We start from the raw sequence: 22,539 nt of genomic DNA on the forward strand, positions 1-22,539 counted from the left end.
GTGTAATTGTAAAGGGGACTAGTTCAGACTACCTCACCTATTAGAAGGAAGATTTCTCTCTGACTCTGGTGGGATCAGGGCTCTCTCTCTGTCTCTGGTGGGATCAGGGCTCGCTCTCTCTGTCTCTCCCTCCATCACCACATCACCACGCCTCTCGTTCAATTGCTCCAGCTGACAGCCTTCTTTGATGCTCTCTGCACTGCTCTCTCTCTTCAGCTTCAGCAATCATCTGCCTTCTTTCTTCATTCCAGAACTGCACTGCATTCTGCAGCTCCAGCAGACATCCTGTTCTCTCCTCTGCAAGAACCACACTGCTCTGACTCCAAGCTGAACTGGCCACTCCTCCTCTCCTGCAGTTCGCTAATATGGATTCCTCTCCCCTCATGGAAATTTCCAACAAAGGGCTGCCTCCCACCGAATTCCTGTGCCAGCTCCAGAGCTCTTTACGCAACCGCAGTGGCCAGCTGCTTGTTACGTCTGGGCCCAAGAGAAAAACACATTCCTCGGACAAGAAGCAGTCCTGACTGGTTTTTCCTCTAGCACACAACAGCCTTAACTATAAACATTACCTTTACCCCTGAAGCCTCTCGGCTCCAACAAGATGGAGTCCCTCTAGTTCTGGGCCTGTACGCCTGAGAAGGATGAAATAACCCTTAGCTCTGTCAGAGTACCTACATAAACCATATCAATGTGTAATATAAAGTCAGGACCACAGGATCCAACCTCTACTATAAGAAATAATGACAGGCCAAAGCCAATAGGCAATAGATGGCCTCTTCTAGGTCTGGAAGAAAGGGCTTAAAAGGGCCAACACAAGCTAAGAATACCTATCCTAGATGTGAGCAAGATTAAAGTCTATATCACTGCCCACTAGGGCCAAAAACCCTGTCAAGACAACCTCTCCACAAGAATTGGGTAAGAGTGCAGAAAAATGGGTCAGAACCAGGGTCAAGCCTAAGAACCAGGGTGGTGACCAAAAGAAGGAATCAACCAAGCCTCAAGAGAAGGGTGGGAATAAATCTTCTGATCAAACCACAGGGCCCCAAAGTTCCTCTGAAAAGGGTGGGTCCCAAACTTCTCCCAAAACCCAAAAGAAACCTTATTGCCATACCTGCAAACAGGTAGGCCATTACAAAAGTGACAACAGTTGTCCCAAGGCCAACAACAATAAGGAGAACATACCCCCAAATAAAGCTTCCCAGCCTCCTGTTACTACTAGTAGTAATCCCCCAGGTGGTGGGAGTGCCCCCAAGAATCTGGGTGCATTTTCTTTGGGAGTACCTGGGGCCTCTGGCCTAACCAGGTCCCCTAACTTAGATACTCTTATCTGTGAGACTGGCATGGGGTTTGCCAACTTCACAACCTGTCCCAACACGTTGGGCAGGTACAGACAGGAGCCCCTCATCAATGGTTCAAAAGTTGAAGCCTACAGAGACACAGGGGCTAGCATCACCACGGTGGCTGAGAGCCTAGTCCCCTCAAGGCAACTTATGCCTGGTGCCACATACCAGGTAGTGAACATTGATGGAGTGCAGAGAGATCATCCCATAGCAGTGGTAAATCTCAGCTGGGGAGGTGTCACTGGTCACAAGAGAGTGGCAGTGTCACCAAACTTGCCTGTAGATTGCCTACTGGGGAATGATTTAGAGACCTCAGCCTGGGCTTAGGTAGAGCAAGAAACCCATTTTAAAATGTTAAACCTCCATGGTAAGGTTAGTGGGGCAGTGGTAGCCACAGCTCCAGTCCAAGATGTCCTCCCTGAACAGGTTGGCAAGGCTGTGATGGCCACAGCCCAAACCCAAACTGAGTCCCTTCCTGAAAAGGTTGGTGGAGTTGTGATGGCCACAGCTCAAACTCAGACAGATAATAGTGTTGTGAAGCCTGAAACAATGGATCACTCCACTCAAACTGAGAGCATTGAGGAGGAAGAAAAGTCTTCCCCCTCCCAGACACTAGGTGAGAGCCAGCCTCCTCAGGGAACTGACTCTACCCCTGGTGAAGGAGCTGCCCCAGAGGTAGCCAGGCCTAGCCTGGCAGAGCCCCTGATGGCAGTGGACCCTTCCCAAGTGGGACCCAGTCTGGAGCAGGTAGCCTGCCCCTCTCAACCCTGCCTCCATCAGCCCAGGGCTGTAGAGGTCAGGGAGGCCAGTGGTGGACCCCAAAGGGCCCCCTGTCCAAAATAATTTCCCAATCAGCAGGTTAGGATCACTGAAGCTAGTAGTCCTAGCCAAGTGAAAATAAAACACACTCCTTAGGGATCCCCCTTAAACTTAGTTAGGGAACTCCCACAGCTGGACACTGCTGGGCACAGTCAAACCTGGGGCCTAAAAACCCCAAACCTGACCTGTCCCTCCAGTAAGCCAAACAGAGGGACTCAGCCTCCAGCTTTAGGTAGCCAGAGGCTGACCCTGAGAGCTCATAGCAACTCAGTACTGGAAAGAAAGGCACACATGGTGGATAGTGATTGGAGGAAGTTGAGCCCAACAGTAGTGGAGTCTCACTTCAGTACTTCATTCCCACACCAGCCTTTTACTTTGCCAAAGCACACCACAGGTAGTGATTCCCTATGGTGGAGACCCTCAGATACCCTTAGGGTGAGGGGTTGCTTAGTGGACCATGATACAGGGGGTAACCATGCCAGTGCATGTACCACCTCATATGGCCACTCAGGCAATATAGGCTTACCTGGTCAAGGATAGCCTTATCTCCTTTCTTTTGGGGGGGGTTGCCTGGTGTTTTGCTGGTTTTCTGACTTAGTTGACCTGGGGCCCTGCCAATCAGGACCCCAGGCCTACTGCTCTCTCTCTAAAATGGATTCCATGTACCTTAGGTACATTTCCAATTGGAACTGGGCCACCTTATCAGACCCTGTAACTCAGGGCATCGGTGTACCCAGGGCCTACCAGGGGCTGAAGCATGTATTATGCCACCCCTGGATGGCCATCTAAATCTGACACAACTGGCTGCACGACAGCTGGGGCGAGGTAGTGTAATCACCCTTTGCTTTAGATATAGTATACCTATATCTAACCCCAAAATGGACACACAGATTCCTATCAGTCACTCCTATGGCAGGCCTTGACAATCCTGAAGGCAGAGTGCTTGGAATCGTGTGAGATGGTGCTCTGGCATGAGCTGAGCTCGTTTGCAGCTTGCGGAACCAAGTCCTAATAGCTGTTCCATGATAACTCATACCATATACTCTTAAGTGCATTATAATCCTCGCGGTTAAATGCTATCTTTGGTATCGCGTTATCAAAACATGTTGAGTAAGGTGTCATACGAATTGGGATACTACCCCCTCGCCAATTCTGGCAACGGGGTTAGCATTCCACCCTTCTAGAGGGACACGACATGTACGTAACTGTGAACCCCGGTTAAAGTTAACTGAAGCCTCAGCTCCACAAAATGGATGCTGCCACCACAGACACGAGTCTGACCTCCTGCTGCTGGGAGTCCTTCCAGCGAGGAGAGCTTGGACAAAGGGTTTCCTGTCCGGGGAGGTGCTTGCACCATCCCAGACAGAGTTTTGTGTATCCTGGGTAGGCAGGGCTTTACAGGAAGGTGACTGCGGAGTGGCACCCCGGTGCTCACTACGCATCTGCCGGCTAGAACCAGTTCCAGGGGCACACCAGCCCCTGAACTGGGGAAAGTCCGGCATGGGAGAGGGGTGTAACCACCCCCCTTCCTGGTCCCACCCCTAGGGCAGGACCTAGTCGCGTACACACCCCTTTCTTTAGGATAAAGGCAGGAGCGGGGACCCTTTCAAATTAGATCATCTTTGAATCAAGAAACTACTTTCTACGAAAGGAACTCTCGACTCTTCTCAAGATTTCTCCCTTGTGACTAAGGAGTAGTCACTCTGCATCCGCAGGCACCATCTAAGAACTCTGCGGTTTGCTGCACGTCACTCCTCCGGAATCCGACTGCCCAGCTCGACGAGACCCGGCTTCCCTGGCACCTCTGACCTCTACCCACATCGTCAGCTCAGCTGAGATCCGTGGGTGCGACGAGACCTCGAGGGACCGGCCATCATCAGAACTGCACGACTTCTATTCAGCACGACCGCCGAGGGATCCTCTGGTGAGTGCTTTGGGGTCCGAGAAGCCCCGACCCTGAGCAACTCCAGCACCGAAGTCCAGCCTCCCAGCATCTCCACGATCTGCGTGGGGCCCTTCTGCTTTTTGCTGCTCATCACGTTGTCTGGCTACTAGCCCGCTGGCTTGTGGCCTTCTCGACGACGTACGACAACAACACTGCTGGTCTGGTTGCTCCAGACTGGCCCTTGCTCCCTCCTGAAAGAGGAGCACCCCGGACCCTCCTGGTCCACTCAAGACGCCATTATAGGTCCACCATGTGGCCCTGAATTTGCCAAGGCTTGTTGCCCCAATCCTGGGCCCAGCGACGCCGACAGCATCAACCATCGTGGGACAGCTCGCACCTCCATCCTGGTCGCCGACAACGCCTCCTGGTCCGTGAGACTGCAGAGCCTAGCGTCGCCCACTCACCTAGTCGAGGTGACTACCATCCGGCGCCCTCCTGGTGCCCTCTGACTACTGGCTAGTAGTTACGAACTTGGTCCCCTCTGCTTTCAGGTATCATCCATCTTCGATCCAGGCTTGGATCTCTTCGAACTCTCTTCACTGGTCGCCTGCCAGCAACTCCTTTCTTCAGGCTCCTGGTTCGTCAGCGAGGATTTCCGACGTCTGTAAAGACCTATGCAGCCGCAGCCCCTGGGCTAGGTAACTTCGGCATTTCGGTGCCCCAGCATAGCCTCATTATCTAAGGGTCCAGAGTCACTGTCGTTTTCGACTTACCTTTTCGGGTTCACCCGAGAACACTAACTTTCCGTGCCCTCGGGCATTTGTGTAGATTGTGCACTTGAAGTATTTTCCTAAGAGTTTTGTTGTGTGCTTAGTACCCTGTCCTCATAAAGAGTACAGGGCTGTTGTGACTTAAAATAAATACACTGTTTATTTTCATAACACTTGTGTGGTGTCCTTTCACTTGGTGTTCAAGGGGTATATGTGATGGTATAACAGCTGGCTTAACACGCCCTCTAGAGTTTAGCCCGAAGACTGCTCGTATCCACGCTACTAGGATAGCTGGTCTAAGGTTGACTTACAACCAATCACCATAAGGGTCGTTTGGACTGATGCATAGTGATCACTAGAATAGTGAGCACTGCATATCAGGCCAACTTCTCACACTGAGGAAAAGTTATTTTGTCTCTAGAGTTACTAAAAATAGAAGTTCTGTTCTTTATGAATAGTTCTACTTTATGCAAAGGTATTCGTGCCAGGAAAAAAAAAGGTAAATATTTTGAAAAATGCTCAATAAAAATTTTTTCATGGTGAACGGGGGAATAGAGGTCCAAACGCTTTTTAGTAGTTTTTGTTGCTCAAAACTGAAGGCCAAATTCAGAGTTCATGGGAACGCTGTGCGCCGGAATGTGTTTCCAAAAATTCATTGTTGCTGTTCAGGGGAGAACATCATATCAGACAGTCTCTTAAAGAATAGGTGTACATATCCAGATGACAGTTCGACCAAGTTCGATAATGATGTAACTTGGCAGGTGTGAGAATAATTGCTATCATCGATGTTTGAATCAGCAATGCTCACAGAAAGCCGTACCTGGGTGATGTTGCTTTCGTGTATCGCTTCACTGCCGCCACCTAGTCGTAGCACAGGAGTCTCAACGAATGCCGTCATCAGGATTGGTAACCGCTGGGGACAACCTGATGCATGAGCCGTTACAGGACTTAAGCAAAGTATCGATATCCATTGGTACTGCTGATGGTAGTGCAAGACAGGTGTCTAACACGCATTCTTCTCCGCATAGCATACATCGAAGCACAGGTAAAATGCAGGTCTGCCATGTAGGTCAGAATGAAAGAAACCAGGTCATGTTCAGATCTCTCAGCCTGGCCAATCCAAGGACTCTAGTTATGCGGTCCCGGTAGCGTACGGCTAGGATCGTTTCTTCCATCCTTGCCGGAGTCATGCCTGTGCTTTGGCTTGCCATATCGGAGCAGGAGGGTCAAAATTAAAATGCCTGCTACAAGTCCCAAAGTTAGGGTTATGCCGCCAAAGACTGAATGGACAAAATTGGGAATAATTCCCAGGTTTGCTTTGAATGGCGTTAACAGTCCCGAAAAAATCTTCTTAAATATGTTTGAGATACCTACGGCATCTGACATATTTAGAATTTGGCTAAGCATTTCTGTGAAATGCACGGGGCAATTAGTTGATAAAAGGTCATGTATCTCTGATGTTGTCCTTGCAACTTGTAGATCATACGTCTCTTTAGATGACGTTATGGGCACTGTTGTCTGTAAAAGCACAGACTTCATTCTGCTTAAAGTATCAATTCGTATAGAAGAGACATTCAAAAGAGGCCAAATCGGCTTCTCGGAATCTCCAGGGCCGTTTGTAAACAATGCTTGCATACAGCAAGTGACCATGGAAGTTACGCTTACGAGATATGCTTTCCCTGGCACCAAGCCACAACAGCTGTGATCCGTTATTAGAATGTAACTCCCGTTAGAAAGCTGCCTAAAGAAGGGCTCTATCTGCATTGCAGGTGTGACATGTTGGTGGCATGAAAGGTTGTTTGAAGTTCCTTCACAGGCCTCGTGTAAATTAATACCCTGGCACAAAAGTATACCGCTTAGTGAATGTTTGCAATTTTCACCACTAAGAAATACATTTTTGTTGCTGTCACTATAGCATGTGTGTGTATATGGTAATTTCCATGCTGAATTAATGTACCCTTTACCCAATCCTTCATACTGGCCAGTCGGTATATACTCAAGGCAATTTTTAAATTGGAAAGTTGTTATCGGAATAATCCCGTGTATTATCTATTCAATGACAGGTCTTTCTGACATTGTCAATGGTAATCGCTCAAGTTTTTTGATGCTCAGGATTGTATAGTCTGCTCCTTTCTGTGCCAAGCTGATTTGTTTATCAGTAAGGTTAAAGATGGAAAACAATGAAGTTGTGTTGATTAAACGCCATGGCTCATAGCCTGAACGAAGATTTTGCAGCGTCAGCCTAGCTGTACAATAGAACGCAATTGCGACTGGCCATGTTGTAACATTAGCAAGTCTTTATCTATTATATCGATGGCAGATGATACAATACTGTCCAGTGAATATATTCTGGAGGACAGAGACATTAACCCATTGTCCACAACAGAAAGTGATTTTTCCAAATTAATACGAACAATTTCTCGTATTTTTTCAGCTGTTTCAATTTGAGTTTCTTACCAAGCCTCGTTGTATGCCGCATATATGCTGGCCGCTATGAAGCGTTTTTGACGCTGTTTGCGTGGTCCCATAATGAAATCACGCAAGTCAGCACCATCTTTAAGTAAAGTTAAGTGTTGCTTAATTTCTGCCGGTGTGGATGATTCTAGCCATTCAAGGCACAGTTTCCCTACACTGTATGTTGTTACTATCCCTGGATGTTGTCTCTGGGAGTATCTAGGGTCTGGTCATTTTTAACCCCTGTGTTTTGTTCAGGAATCTATCTTGACAGTTATTCGTGTCAGTAGGCAAGATTAACCACTTTTTCCAATCAGGATGCGTTCTGTTTAGATGTAAAATGTTAGATACGTCTATTTCAACTTCTGTTGTTGCATTATCAGGTATTGGCTTTGGAATAGACGGTTTGTTAAGGTCTTTAATCTTAGCTAGGCCAAGACAGGTTGTTTGGTGAATTGTGTCATTTAAGAACATTATTTGTTCTGGGATCATGCAGGCTCGAAATAATGCTTCTAGGCCTTGTACCTGCCAATCTTTTGTACCCCAGATTGTTTTTGTTTCAATGTTGTTTTTCCAGAAATCAAAACCAAATGTCATCATTTTTTCATAAAATGCTTCTGAATATATCAATTTAGTATTTGTCAGCATTGTTTTCAACCCTGTTTTATCCAACAGTTTATAATAAAACGTTTCTGCATTACTTGTATTAAACCCTGAGAAGTATTGGAATTTCTCAAAAAACGTTTTTGAACTGCTTTTAGGTGGAGTAGCACAATGTTCCCATTGGTTATATTTAAAAACATTTCTAGGTTGTGCAGATTTATGTAAGTAGCGGTCTGCATAATGTGAAAAGCAGTACCTCTGTTCATAATTAGACGAACCTTGTAAATAATCATGTTCTGTAAATCTTGCTGACAACACTAAATTCGACATCATATTATTTATACTTTCAAAATCCCAATCATCAGAGAATGTACTTGGTTTTACAAAGTCACTTAAGGAAACCTTGAATTGGTGAGGATACTTCAAGATCTCGACCGGGCCATATACTTCATAGTCAGTCTTGTCCCATACTACCCTGCGGGTATTGGAAAGGCTGTGACATTTACTGATGATAGTCCTCTTTTCTTCACGTGAGATGATTTGTGTGGTTTCAGGACTAAGTTGATGTTCTGACTTGCTGTGTCCATTGAACTGTATTTCCCTTCAATGAATTTTCCCAAACAAAGTATGATGAGCCAAAGCAGGAGAAAAAATACACCTAGCCCAAAACAAAACTCTAACCATGGAGAAATAAGGTAAGTTTCCTTTAGTTGATGAAAGAGTTCTGTTTCTTTTTCTTTAAAAGTCTTTGTTTCTGGTCTCACTTCAGGATCGTTTTGATCTTCAGAAAAGGTAGCGAAGTTGATGAAGTAGCCAGAGGCAGGTCTGTCAATTGTTGGAATTTGTTTCTCAATTTGTCTTTCATTAGCACATTCTGATGCTACATCATTGTAGACTGGTGTTTCATGACGAACTGTTTCAATCTGTGTTTCAAGAGGCACGAGTTCCATGGCATTATTGCATAGTCCCTCTCTGTGCACTGCAGGTTTATCAAATGTGATTAGTCTTTCAGTTTGAACCTCTTGGATTGTTGCAAATTTGAGTATTCTGTTGTTTCTTGGGAGTCCACTTGACCTACTGTTGATTATAGGCCACATGATTGTGGTTTTACCAGGTCGATTGATACAACTCGGTTCTCCTTTTTACCAGCAAGAGGCGGTAGTACTACTGATTGATTAAACAGCATACCACCACCTTAAGAGTGCCTGCAGCACGTTCCTGCACCATGTCATGCATGCCACACTGTGCAGGAACAAGGGCGCAATTCCATAGGGTGGCACAACATGTGCCCCCCCGCATGCAACCCCAAGAGCAGAATCGGCCTGGGCCCTGTGAGGGCCCCCTTACCTGCATGTCCTTTATCCTTTTCATGCCGGGGTCCCGCCAGGGAAAAGGACGGTGGATATGCAGACCGTAATATGATCGGCGATGTCGGAATCGGCACTGCCAACATATTCGGGGTGTTTGCAGACCGCTTCCACAGCAGGATCCTAGGGTCCCACCACCACACTCACATTATGGCGGTCAGTTCGCCTGGATGGTGGCAGTTGGACTGCAACCGCGAGTACCGCGATCATGAGGACCGTCGCACTTATAGAAAGACTCTTAATAAGCTGCTAGGTAAAGACGGGAGTTGACATTGGAGCTGATCCAGTGTGAACAGGAAAGCCGTGTGGAAAAAGGTGTCTGGAGTTACCTTTGTCATATATACTTATCCCACTAAGCAATAGGTTTAGTGGCCTAGAAATGGTCGACTGACCATCAATAGAAATCCCTCCCATTGACATCCAATTATCTCCCCCTTTGCAGCCCAATACCATCGCCTCACTTACCAGTAACAAGGACACGAGAACCCCAGAAGCAGAATTTGCCGATGACCCTTCATTTTTCATAGCCTCTTTTTGGAACATCGCGGGCCTCCGAAGTAAAATCGAGGATGCCTCTGCGCAGAAGTTTTTAGCCCCATACCAAATAATTTGTCTCCAGGAGACATGGTCTGTAGAAGAACATCATCTACAAGGCTATAAAACTTACAATGTTCCAGCCCTAACCAGCACAATGAACAGACCAAAAGGAGGGTTAGCAATCTACATCTCAAATTCCCTACCTCTCAATAAAGTGGCCACACTTTCTCAGGACGCCAATCACCAAATCCTATCGCTTACCCTTCCCAATAAAGACATCATTATCCTGACCAATATATATAATAATTTATCGGAAGAAAACTTTATAATTCTCCTCACTACCATAACCGATAAATTGAAACAAGCACTCCATCAGAGCCCTGCAAACAAAACAACCCACTTAATTTGGGGAGGCGATTTTAATCTTCACCCCTGCACAACTCCCAATTTACTGTGTTGTGGGATTGTGGACGATTTTAATGTTCCACTAGCACACCTCACACACTCTAAACTGGGAAATATAATTAACATCGCCCTATCAGATCTGGATCTCCAGATTGCCAATCACGTAAAAGCAGACCCAAATGAATTTATACCGACCTATGTGGGTAGAGGACATAAGACAACAGTAGATTTCATATTTCTTTCCCAAACCCTAATGTCGAAACTTAAAGACTTTGAAGTCATTGTCACTCCCTTTAGCGATCACGCAGCCCTAATAATAACAATATCCATGCCTGTCAACCCTTCCCATAAATCGGACATGGCGACCACTCTCAGGCAGAACAAGATTGAGGTTAGTAAACGTAATGGAATAACAATCAGATGGGCTAAAATTAACCCATCTGACATAATGAAAAAATTAATAACGCGGTCCTATCCAAATATAATGAAATGTCTGGATCCCGCAACTAGCCACAAAGAAGTCTTGAGAAATTTTAACCTAATATTAGACGTTATAAAAGACCTGCTCACCACAAAACCTAAAATAAACCGCCCCACAAAACCAAAGTGGTTTAATCACAACTGCACAGCGGCCCTATCAAAGTTGAAATCCGCACTCAAAAATAACCCACGCGATGCGGCTCAGATCCAGCTGCTCAGGCGCCAATACACAGGGGAAAGAAAGCTGAGAACTGCCCAACTAAAGCAAAAGCTATGGGATGATCTCCATCATGGCGCAGTCTCAAAAAACAGCGAGCTTTTCTGGCGCACGGTCAGAACCCCATATCTCACAGAAAGAGATACCCCAAAAATAGAAGTCGCCATCGACGAAAATACCTGGGTTTCTCACTTTGAGGAAATCTTTAAGAACACCCTTCCAACAGAATCCCCTCTCCCTAAGGTAAATTACCCTATTCTGGTCCCTTTTGACATTTCAGACCTTATAGAGGCTTTGCAGAATAGCAAAACAGGCAAGGCACCAGGACCCGACGGAGTCCCGGTGGACCTTTTTAAAAGTAATCAAGACCTCTGGGCCCCCATCTTAACTAGAGTATGTACAGCAGCAGCAAGTGAGGGAATCTTAACATCTTGGACAAAATCAATAATGGTTCCCATTTTTAAAAAGGGGGACCGACAAGATGTAAAATGCTACCGGCCTATTTCACTGCTGGATTCGCTCGGGAAAGTAGTGGGGAGAGTGATTTTAGAGCGTCTCCAGCAGTGGACCGAGGACCGGGGCATAATTTCGGATATCCAATTCGGATTCCGAGAAGGTTTTGGTACCCTAGAGCAGGTCCTCAATCTTACCCTAATAATGGGAAAATATACACAGGCCACCCCTACTAAGATATATATGGTCTTTGTCGACCTCTCCGCAGCTTTCGACTGTGTTTCACATAGGAAGCTGTGGAGGGTCTTAGCACAACTGGGAGTAGATCCACCCCTTTTAGATTTTCTCAAAGAGCTTTACACTGGGGCTACAGCCAGAGTACGCTTCGGCGTCAATGGTGAGTTGACGTCTCCGTTTAGCGTAGGGCGTGGGGTCAGGCAGGGATGTGTCCTGGCCCCCTTCCTCTTCTCACTCTACACCAACGGTTTGGAGGAGGAGATGTTGAGGGGGGCCCAGGACCTCCCACGCATAAACCGCCGCCTGATCCCAGCCCTGCTCTACGCGGACGACGCCGTCATCCTAGCACGAACACCCAAAGAACTCCAGAAAGCAGTGAACAGATACACGTCCTTCATGGGCAACTTAGACTTAAAGGTGAACGTAAAAAAAACGTTCGTAATGACAGTTGGCAGACACCAAAAAAGAACCTATCCTATAGTCCTCAATAACCAAAAGCTTGAACCCACCCCCCACTATCCCTACTTGGGGGTTATGATAGACGACCAGCTCTGTTGGAAGCAAGCAGTGAGCACAAGGGCACTTTTATTTAGGAGATCAATTGCAGCACTAATAACTTTCTCTCAGAAATTAGGCAAGAGACCACCAGTAGAGCTCCTTAAGATTTATAACGCCAAATGCCAGGCAATAGCAACATATGGCGCAGGTGTCTGGGGGTATACTGATGTCAGCTCTATTCAAAGGGCGGAAAACACCTTCTTAAGATTCTTGCTAGCTACCCCCAAAGGCACCTCAATCTACGCGATGCACCTAGAATTAGCCATACCCTATTTAGAGGATTTAATTAAAATTGAACCTCTGATGTTGTGGCGCCGCATCTGGAAATCAAATAAAAACGCTCTGACTCAAGCCATTATCACAGACTCAATGATCATGGACAACTCTGCAAAAATAAAGTGGCTTTTATATGTTAGGAACTTTTTTACTGATTTAGGCCTTGAGAACTACTATTTAGACCCGACATCCATAACGGACATTCCAAAAAAAGATCTTAAACGCCAAGCATTATCCCATCTGGAGTCGCTAAGACTCGCATCCAACTCCACAAAAACGGCAGTGATCCATTCAAACATGATCCAGGTAGCCTTTGTCATTCACCCGTACTTAGAACTTCAAATACCAACTTACGAGAGAATGCTCATCACAAGATTTAGGCTAAATATATTTTTTAGAATGGTCACCTTTCCGTCACAAAACTGTTGGGATGCTATACTCCCGCCTTGTCCTTGTGATGGTATATCAATGCAGTCGAACTTGCATGTGATCCTGCTTTGTAAATACCACCAAGCCCACAGAAAGACCTGGCTCCTACCGATACTAAAATCCTGGGGATTGAGACAGTGCAGACCTGCCCTTTTAAGACTGCAAATGTTGGAAACACCAAATGTCTGTTATTTTATTAGTAGTTTTTTAAAGTGTATTACGAAACACAGAAAGAATCTCTAAAAACCTTGCCAGTCTGAGCATAAGCGGTACTTTGCATATTTTCGATTAACTTTTCTCTTTTTAACTATGAAATGAATTTTATCAGAAACATATGTAACATGTGTATTTTTACTGTGTTTGACATTTTGTGTACTTTTATGGTTTTTCCACTGTGAATAAGCCGAATAAAGATTTTATATATATATATATACTTCCTAAAGAGCTACCTTTGTCATGTATACTTCCTGAAGAGTTACCTTTGTTATACACTTCCTAAAGAGTTACATTTGTCATACACTTCCTGAAGAGTTACCTTGGTTAAATACTTCCTGAAGAGTTACCTTTGTTATACACTTTCTGAAGAGCTACCTTTGGTAGCTTCTTTCTGAAACTGAATTAACAGCAGCGCTTCCTGATTCCTCTCTTTTTCCACAATCTGTTCTGTTTAAATGAAATCTTGTCCATGTATATCTACCTAAAACTCTACCTGTAGCACATGAGTGCTCTGTAGCTGCCCTTTCTTTAGTAAGTTACTCTATGAATAATGGTAAATCACTGCCTTTTCAGAAGTAAGTACAATGTGACATGTTCAACCACAGTTTTAATGAAATATCCATGTATGGTAAAATGTTCCTTACTAAATTTCAAATATGGTAGACAAGAGATGTTTTCTACAGCTGGTTAAATATTGTGTATTCACATTCTTTACATTTACATTTAGTAATATTGCATTTCTTTACATCCAACAGAAAATAAGTCTTAAATGATTATGAATAATGAAGATAACACATCAAACCAGCACAAATTGTCAAAAATAAGGAGCTCCAAAAACATCAGTGCAATCAGAGGCAGAGGACAGATCCAGGAAGACGCAGTCAAAGGCAATTCAGTGAGTGTACGAGTCTGAGCTCCGCACCTCGACACCCCAAGATGAAGAAATGACCTCAACAAAACCAAGACAACAAAACTGACAAACCACCTGCTGACCAGCTTTGATCAAGAGACCGGTATGAGAGTTGGAGGAAGGTCTCGTGTCTATTTGGGATCCATAGCTTGGAACAAACTCCCTCTTCAGCTTTGAGCTGTTAGCAACATGATAATGTTTAAAAATAGGTTGAAAACTTGGCTTTTTGTCCATGTTTGAAACAACCGGATTTACTTTCTTTTCTGACCTGTGCTTGGCCCCATGACACTCTTTGGAGTAGCTGTACACATTACGAGTCGCTTCACCATCATGATGTGGCTAGAGCAGTGCTTCTCTATCTAAACTGGCACCAGACCAGCATTCACTGCTCTAGGTGTATTGTTAACTCTTTCTAGCCAAACCACAGGCACCAGGGAAAAGCACAACGAAGTGGAACCTAACAACTGAAGGCTAAAGGAAAGCGGAGATCTGCTCTCTAAAGTACAGAGTATTGTCCCAATTTGCACCTACTGGAAGGAAGATTAAGCTTTACCCGCAAGCATGGGAAGCCATTATCCAATCTGAAGATGCAATCACCCACAAGGAAGCCTTAACTGATATTAGGAATGTGGCAGGTATTTAGTGAGTCTTGTACTTTATTGTTAAATCGGAAATATCACACATACAGGGAATGTGAAAATAACGCAAGTGGTTTATTAACTCTGCTGACCCTTCAGGAAACACGGTCAGGAGAAAAATCGTGCAATTCCACTGAATATGTCAAGAACTTTAGCCAACTAGAAACCATAAAAGAGCATCAGCGAATACAAACAGGGGAAAAACCATACCATTGCAATGAATTTGTAAAGAGCTTCAGTCAAATTTCAAACCTCCACACACATCAGAGAATACACACAGGAGAAAAACCATACCATTGCAACAAATGTAAAAAGAGCTTCAGTCAAATTTCAAACCTCTACACACATCAGAAAATACACATAGGGGAAAAACCATACCATTGCAGTGAATGTGTAAAGAGCTTCTGTCGGTTACAAGAACTCCAAAAACAACAGCGAACCCACACAGGGGAAAAACCATACCATTGCAAGGAATGTGTAAAGAGCTTCAATCAATTATCAAACCTCCATAGACATCAGAGAATGCACACAGGGGAAAAACCATACCAGTGCAGTGAATGTGTAAAGAACTTCAATCAGTTAACAGCCCTCCAGAGACATCAGCGAATACACACTGGGGAAAAACCATACAATTGCAGTGAATGTGGAAGTAGTTTTAGGGTACAATCAAACCTCCATAGACATCAGAGAATGCACACAGGGGAAAAACCATACCAGTGCAGTGAATGTGTAAAGAACTTCAGTCAGTTAACAAACCTCCAGAGACATCAGCGAATACACACTGGGGAAAAACCATACAATTGCAGTGAATGTGGAAGTAGTTTTAGAGTACTATCACACCTCCACACACATCAGAAAACACACACAGGGGAAAAACTGTACCAGTGCAGTGAATGTATAAAGAGCTTCAGTCAGTTAACAAACCTCCAGAGACATCAGCGAATGCACACTGAGAAAAAACCATACAATTGCAGTGAATGTGGAAGTAGTTTTAGGTTATAATCAAACCTCCAGAGACATCAGCGAATACACACTGGGGAAAAACCCTACCATTGCAGTGAATGTGGCAGTAGTTTTACTTACTCTTCAGCATTAAGAAATCATCAGCGAGCTCACAAAGGGGAAACAAATCTTTTAAATGCCATGAATGCTTGAAAAGCTGAAGTCCATTATCAATCCTAAACAGGCATCAGCAAACAAACGCAGAAGAAAAGCCTTCAAGTGCAATGAATGTGTGAAGAAATGTAGTCAATTATCAAGCCTATGTAGACATCAGCTTGCACACACTCTGTAAATACCGTACAACTGTAGTGAGTGTAGAAGTACCTGTAGGAAATCTTTTGCATTAAGGATTCATCAGTTAATGCTCACAGAGAAAAATCCTTTCATGTGCAGTGAATGTGTGAATATCTTCTGTCAGTTATAAAACCTACAGATACATCAACTCACACACACAGAGTAAAAATGAGCATTGCAATGAATGTCAGAAGTGATTTTGCCAATTGCGAACACACCTGGGGTAAACCTTACAATTGCACTAAAAGTGTGACGAGCTTTTGTCAATTTCTGATCCTACATAGCCTCAGCGAACACACGCCTTCATTTAACTCACTTAGAAATAATCCTAGTGATACAGTGAATTCAAAAAGAACTTAAGAACAATAACAATATTATTGACTTATCTGAGGACATAGACAAGAGCAGAACAGTGCAGTTATTGTGAGATGAAGGAATTACAGGAACAAGTATATAATTATGTGGGTTATTCAAATACCAGATAAATGAAGACTCGACTAGAAGAAAAGAAAAAAATCAAAGATTTGTAGAATATTGAAAGTGTCTGTTCCCAGTGATTGTTCACTTCTGTACACATAGAAAAAACAACGTAATTTAACAGGAAATCCACTGGGAGACTAGCTCAATTTGGAATAAAAGAAAAGAAACACTGGTGGTTTGTATTTGGCGATGAAGAGTTACAAAGAAAAACATCCAAGTGTTCCTGTTCATGCTACCTGTAAAAGTGTAGGGATGAATATGATTCTGCCTGCACACATTGCTATATTAGCATAAGTGAGTTAGTTGCGAGAACGCCATATTGCTGCTTTTGCACATGTCACTACATGTCTCTGTTTTTATAAAGACAAACTGCTTGCTTTTCCTTCACATGAGAATGGTCTGTTTTTCATATCTCTAGACTCGCGCTGCGACCTCAAGTCTGCACAAAGTGTTCAAGGTTAAAATAACAATGTGTTATAGGAGCCTGGACGAGGGTGGCCTGGGTGTCCCAAACCTCATGAGGTATTTCTATGCATCTCAACTTCGATACCTGGTAGAATGGTACCGACCTGAATCAGAGAAGAGATGGCTCTTCCAAGATAGGGCCATGGCACAGACACCACTCTGGAGGGTTCCGTTCCTCGCTAAGCAGCATAGACCGAAATACATGCTACGGTCACCTATCACGCGCACAACTCTGCGGGTGTGGGATAAGGTGGCGCGCAAACACGAGCTGACCTCCTTTCCCTCCCCATTCACTCCCATTTTCGATAATCCCGACTTCCCTCCGGGAGTCGGTGCGAACACATTCCCCCAGTGGAGTGGCACGGCGTGCCGGGCCGCTGGTGACCTCTTTGACCTGCAGGGATTTCTTCCCTTTGCGGATATCAAACAAGGGTATGGCATAGAGAAGCCTCATCTTTTCCAGTACCTCCAACTTCGTCACTGGCTCACTGACCCCGATATCGCTGCACTGGTGGGCCGCCCCATGTCGACTTTCGAAAAATGGCTGCTAACTAAGGATACGGATACACACCTCATCTCTGACCTATACCAAATGCTCACGCCGACGCGCACCCCGGTCAAAACGCCAAGCCAGAGGCGCTGAGAGGCTGAATTGGGTAGAGCCCTGACACCCAAGAAATGGGGACACATCTATTACAGAGCCTCACACACCACTCGCAACACCACAGCAAGGGAAACAGCAGTGAAATTAGCATTGTACTGGCACCTCACCCCGGCTCGGTTGCATAAGGGAAACCCGGCGCGTAGCGAGCTTTGCTGGCGAGGGTGCGGGGAACGGGGCACTCTGACCCACATACTTTGGGAATGCGTGGGTCTCGGGGACTTCTGGAAACTTGTTTTGGATGATATTGACTCTACATTCGAGACTGAAGTCCCGAGATTTCCTGCATACGCTCTGCTGGGTCTACCTAATGCATTAACTTTCCCATTAAGGTCGTTGCGAGGCCGGCAAATGGGCATCGCCATGCAAGCGGCTACGCAACACATTTTATCACTGTGGGGATCCACAACTACACCTACGCACACAGGCTGGCTGCATAAGCTTTGGTTCACTCTTGGGATGGAGCGCATCCATGCTACACTCACTAATTCTACCGAAGCCTTTCGGAAGACATGGCTTCCTTTACTGAATCTCCTCTCCAACTGTTGCGTGTTTATCTAGGTTCCTGATCGATACTGTAACCTTATGCCCCTATTCGGCTATAAATCCATTTGTTCCCTATATTGGCATAACCGTTCAAGTGCGAAATTCAGAAAGTCATCTCTGGCCTCACACGAACAGAGCCACATTCCAGAATAGTTCTCTGCCACTTCCTTTGCAACCAATTAGTGCAATGACAGAGCAGAAGGCACTATCTGATATTCCTAGATTAACACTCCGAGTTCTTCAACAAGATAAAAACTCAGCAAACCTGGAAATCCCCGCTTGCTGTGTTTTGATTAGTAATGGAACTCTAATGAGCAACTGATAGCTATCACTTCCTAGTGACATCTTTAATTGACGTCTTATGTCCAGCAAACTTGCGTCAAACCAGGCACCTGTCAGGTATAAATACTACCAACGTTGCCTTAAGCAATTGCTGGTGTCCCATTGCTGTTGTATGCTGTATGCAGTACGCTGATGCTGCTGCTGTCCCTTTGGTGGTGAAGCTACTGATACCATTATCGCTGCTAAAGCGCGAACAATGGTGTGGTGAGCTTAGGAGCTGGACAGCCGTCCCTCTGCGAAGAGCCCAGCAGATTCCAGCTGCCGCGGACGCTGTCCCCCCGCCTCCTCCTCGACGCGCTGAGAAGAGACGCTGCCTTTCTCCTGCAGAGAAATCCAGCTCCAGCGTTTCTAGTCTGCCCTCGCGGGTGACTGGGATACCGAGTTCCTCCTGAAGGAGATACCAGACCTCCATCATTCTATTCAGAGGTATGGTGTTGACTAAACCCTTAGAAGAGAATTCTTGAAGGAAACCTTGGCAAAACCAACTTAACTTAAAGCTACTTACTTACTCCCCTTCCACGTGTTAGGCTTAGGTCAGGCACACTGGGGTAGGCATAGTTAGAAGCACCAGCTAAGTATGTTCGTACTTTTTATAATAACAAGTCTTGCAATTGTGGCAATACATTTCTCTTGTACGAGAAGAAAGACTGTTCAATAAATGTTAACCCTTTATTGACAAACGCCCGTCCCTCTATTCTCTACATATCGTGAAAGTAAACTGCACTAACCTGACTGAGTGAAATACCTGTCTATTGTTTCACACGACCCTAGAGATTGACTCTTGATCTGAGGAGCAAAGTTGTCATGTTGCACGGTTGTTGGAAAACTGAATCCCTTCTTGTCTGTGCCAGGGAAGCTGATCACTTCCCATGCAGAGAAGAAAGTTTCCAGTGACCTCTGAGCTAGTTGGTAACACACCCAATTAAGTTTAGCATAGTCAGTGGAGGCCTGGAATATCCGCAGTTCCACGTCGATACTACTGTTTATGTTATTCCAATGCGCAGGGCCTAGTGGGAAACTAGGAACTACACTACATGGCGCCCAACGTTTGGTAAGGCGATAAACTAACGCAAGACGTTAGAGTAACTCAGTCGTGCATATTTCACACAGACCCCTTTCTCCCGTAAATACTCCAATAGACGTCTGGAGTGGGTGAAAGGTTAAAATCCGCCCGAACTCAGTAGGAAGAGATTCCTATGTAAAGCTCTGGTTTATTCAACGTTGAAGGATACAGTGTTCCAAAATATTGTGCACCTAATCTTTGTTTCCTTGGAGACCAACTCTGCAAAGCCTGCATGTATAGAATGTCAGACAGTGAAGAAGAAAGGGAAGCAGTTAGACTGGCAGCCCTACTAATAGAGGAGGACTCGAGTCTCCTACAGACAGACCCGGATGCTAATATCATCCCGGTCCACTTAAGAAAATCTATAATTTTAAAACTTATAGAAAACGGACTGACACCACAAGGTGGTACAGTAATTTTCGTGATAGAGGCTCACGAATATCGGCAGACAGAGGTATTCTATTCATGGATAAACTTTCCAGCGGCAAACGCTACAACAAAAGAGTTTCACTATTACAAAATAGAGGAACCTCCGGAAGAGTACGCTCCTTTCGAGGAGATTGAAATTCCACTTAAATTTCAAGAGCACCTGCTCTGGTTTAATGGCTCCCTAAAACATAATGATCACATAACTAGGCTCGGTCCACTAGGTAGACCAGGAGCAACGTGGCCGGTTCTAGCCAGCTACACACCACATCCTGACATTGCAAAAATGTCTAGAGAAGAGCTGTTAGTACAGCTAAAAAACACTAATAAAAATACATAGGCAATTAGTCCAATATGTAATGCGGACTGCAACAGTCCAGCCAGCTGTTAATGTACCACAGCTGACCCCTCATCAGGGGAACACTAATAAAATCACACCACAGAACATACAGTCATGTCTTGGTAAAACACCCGTAAAACGGGAACAAATTCCTTTCTGGTTAGCAAAGAAAATCACTCAGATAGAGGCAGTATTTCCTGATACTACCCCTATAGAGAAACACAGAATCTTGACCATCTGCCTTCCTATGGGAATCGCACCACATGCGGAGGACTGCGACACTTGGGGTACAGTCTTTGCTTCCATTTACACAAAAACACACGGTGTTCCGTCTATGGCGGTAATACCAGAAGTTCTAAAACAGATTCAAAATGAATACGGTCCAGAGCCCGCTTTAACTCAAGGTATGAAATTACTGAAAGACTTCAAGCAGGTCTCGGCTATATTATTAGCCAACATAAAAGGAGAAACAGCATCTGTGGCGATCCGCCAGAAGTTGAAGGAAACAGATATAAAAGATCAGCCATTTGAGCTTGCAAAAATCATAGAAAAATGCTATGAAGAATTAGGTAGAGACAGCTTGGGTGGGAAACCAGTTAAGCCCCAACTGCTCGAAAATCCTGAAAAAATATTTATGAAAAATAATTTAAACACTCCTAAAAAGAGCTGGGATGGAAATAAACAATCCACTCCCACGGAAAAAGTTTTCCAGTCCAGAGGAAGGTCTCCTCGACGGAGGGAAAGAACTCCGACTCGAGAACACCAGTCTCCCCAGAGGGAGCCCTCTGAGAAAAGATATAACCTTAGAAATAGGGATAATCTGAAAAAACCTGATAGATATCAAAGTATTGATACACGTCCCTCTCGATCTTTTCCACAGAATTTGGAAAGAAGAGGACGGTCAGACCCAGGAGAGCACACCAAGTCCAAAGACAAGGAACCTGCTCAAAATAAGAAATCACAATTTCCTAAAAAGAAGGTAGCCAGTATTAGAGTAATCAACCATGCCGAGAATACTGAGGACACAGTTGAAAAACGGGGAGTGGGCATTGACAATGTTGGACAGTGCAGCAGAAATCAGTATAGCGCGCAAGATCTTGATGAGTCATCTGGAGACAGTGGACACGAATGAATACATTCAGGCTGAAACTGCCGACACCAGACTTAGTGAGCCCCATAAGATATACGAAATAACATTGCGTATAGAGGGTGATAAGACTAGGAAAATAAAGGGTCTATTTTGGGATAAACGCTCAAAAGGCTATGATATTCTGTTAGCTGAAAAAGATTGGCCCCCAGAGTTTGTCAGGGAGTGCCCTCGTGGCGAAGAAGTGATTATGCCTGCCTTCTCGAATCACATTCCGATTCATAAAAAAGATACATATGCAAGGAAATGGGCAGTGGCCCAGGCACCTGTATTATATAAAAATCATGTAGGATGGGATGAGGACTCAACTCCTCACAAAATCCAATTAAAAAGTGAACCAACTGCCCAACGGCAGTATCCCATTAAGTAAGAAGCTAAAAAACAAGTCAGGGAGATCTTAGATCAACTTGAATACCAGGGGGTGATTGAAACATGCACCTCTCAAATGAACAATCCTTTGTTTCCTGTCTCCAAGCCAGACAATTCATATCGTCTAGTTTTGGACTACAGACACCTTAATACATGTTGTAAAACATTTGCAGTACAAAACTCGCATAGTGCAGCCCTAATGAATAACATAGTTAGGAAAAAATATAAAACGACATTAGACATATCTAATGGTTTCTTTTGTAAAAACATTGCACCAGAAAGCAGATATTTGACCGCTTTCTCAGCATTTGGGTCACAGAAAAATTCTGTCGACTCCCACAGGGGTTCAAGAACAGCCCAGGACTATTCTCAGCTAGAGTAACAGAGTTACTACAAATATATGATGATGAAGCATTATCTTACGTAGATGATATCTATCTCACAGACGATGACTTGGATACTCACTTGAAAAGAGTGAAAACCATTATACTTGGGTTCGCAGCAGAGGGTTACAAATTCAACTTTAAAAAAGTCTTGAATTGCCCATCTGACAGTACTATTTTTAGGGTACGAATTATCAAGTGAAGGGAAAAGCCTAGCGGACAACTTCTTAGAGAAGTGCGCTGTACTCCAAGCTCCAAAAACGCTGAAGAATTTACAATCCATTCTAGGTTTTCTGAATTTCGGAAGAACTTACATTCTAAATTACGCAGAGAGGGTTAAACCGCTCTACGAACTAATTAAACCTGATTTTAAACAAATCAATTGGACTCAAAAACACACACAAATTTTGAGATCACTGCAAACAGA

At 44.6% G+C, this 22,539-nt stretch overlaps 1 pseudogene; it reads left to right on the forward strand.

The window, feature by feature from the left end:
• Window positions 1-14,582: 14,582 nt before the first annotated feature.
• Window positions 14,583-15,988, forward strand: LOC147662907 (uncharacterized; annotated as a pseudogene).
• The last annotated feature ends 6,551 nt before the right edge of the window (window positions 15,989-22,539 follow it).

Source organism: Lissotriton vulgaris, unplaced genomic scaffold (assembly GCF_964263255.1).
Source record: "Lissotriton vulgaris unplaced genomic scaffold, aLisVul1.2 SCAFFOLD_501, whole genome shotgun sequence".
In the NCBI taxonomy this organism is placed as follows: domain Eukaryota; kingdom Metazoa; phylum Chordata; class Amphibia; order Caudata; family Salamandridae; genus Lissotriton; species Lissotriton vulgaris.